Raw genomic sequence first — 1,939 nt, forward strand, 5'->3', positions numbered from 1 at the left:
ATATAATTATAGAAAAAAAAATAAATAAATAAAAAAAGAAGAATGTTCCTCAAAAATAAAATAACACTAGACATTCAGGCCCAACTGACTTTTAAATACAAGGAATATAGATGATAGAGGGATAGAGAGATAGATTAAAAAAAAAAAAAGCAAAAACAAAAAACCCAAAAGGTCTGAAGCCTTTCTATAACTATTCCTCAAAGTTCATAGAGTTTCCAGAGGCATGTGGTTTAGGAAGTGGATGCCTGCTTCCAAACATGAATCAATCTGGGAGCTCCACTAAACACTGCCCATGATGGGTAGCCATTATGGTATTTGGTACACCTATGGCGCAGTTGTTCCATTACAGCACTTGAGACCCAAATGGCACAAGGGGGTAAGAAAAAGAAAAAAGAAAAACCTTACCCCTCCAAGGCCACATGAGTTTTCAAAGACTGCAAGTGAGTTTTCAAAGACCCCAGGCCCACTCCCTGAGCTCTCATTGGCCCCAACAAGAGGCTTCCAGCCAACATAACACTGCAGAGCCAGTCCCCAGCCAACACAGAGGAAAAAAACTTCACCCCTCCTAGGCCACATGAGTTTTCAAAGACCCCAAGCCTGCAACCTGGGCTCTCATTGGCTCCCATAAGAGGCATAATGAAGGCTGCAGTCCTTGATCTTCTGCAGGAAGTACTTCAGGTCATCCTCAGTTTCAGCAAGCAAGGTTGTGTAATCTGCAAAGTGCAGGTTTTGAGGTGTCTTCTAATCCTGATGCCACATTAATCCTCATAGATCCCTGCCTCTGGGACGATCTGGTCTGCATTTAGATTGAAAAGGTATGGAGACATCCCTGGTGTACACCATTCCTGATTTTGAACCATGCAGTGTTTCCTTGCTCTGTTCTGGCAACGACCTGCTGATCCAAGCATAGGTTTTGCATAAGCACAATCAAGAGTTCTGGGATTCCCATTCTTCTCAGAGTCAGCCACAGTTTGTTGTGATCCACACAGTCAAATGCCTTTGCATGGTCAATGAAACAGAGATAGACATTCCTCCGGTACTCCCTGCTTTCAGCCAAGATGCATCTAACATTACTTATAATATCCCTAGTGCCACAGCCCCTTCTAAACCCAGCCTGCACATCTGGAAGTTCTTTGATGTGCTATTTCAGTGAGTTTTAGATAATTTTCAGCAGAATCTTGCTTGCATGTGATATTAATGATATTGTTTGATAATTTCTGCACTCTAATGGGTTACCATTTTTTGAAATAGGAACAAATATGGATCTCTTCCAGTCAAATGGAGTGCTGAATATACCATGGACTTCTAGGAGAACAAATGTCTTTATCCTAGAGAGGGTGAAACCAGGCTGCTCCTTGGAGGCAAGATTCTGACACACTTTTGGCATGCTGAAAGGAGTAACCAGTTCTTGGAGAGGGACATCATGCTTTGGATGGTGGAGGGACAGTGAAAAGACAGGAAGACCCTTGATGAGATGTATTGACTCAGTGATGAGTAATGGGGGTAGGTGTGTCAGAGACACTAAGGTTGACATTGGATAGAGCAGAGTTCAGAGCTGTTGTACAAAGGGTCTCTATGAGTCGCAAACAACTTGACAGTACATAATAAGAGAATTGCTCTTGTCTTTTTAAAATTTTTTCATGATCATTGACATTATATACACAATTCTTAACCTTGCCATATCCACTTGATAACCAAATAATAACTTGATATCTCATAACCAAAGTCATAAGCAGCAAAAGAAAATTAGATAGTGTGGACATCATTAACATGAAAAACTTTGTACATCAAAAAATATTATAAAGAAAGTAAGGAAAAGGAAATAGACAACACTACTATAGTGCTGGGAGACTTCAATACACCCCTCTCAAGAAAAGATAGAACTACCAGAAAAAAACTCAACAGAGATACTGAAGAATTAAATCACACAATAAACCAA

This window comes from Elephantulus edwardii, unplaced genomic scaffold, assembly GCF_000299155.1.
Source record: "Elephantulus edwardii isolate Elephantulus edwardi_28Jun2011 unplaced genomic scaffold, EleEdw1.0 scaffold00310, whole genome shotgun sequence".
NCBI lineage: Eukaryota > Metazoa > Chordata > Mammalia > Macroscelidea > Macroscelididae > Elephantulus > Elephantulus edwardii.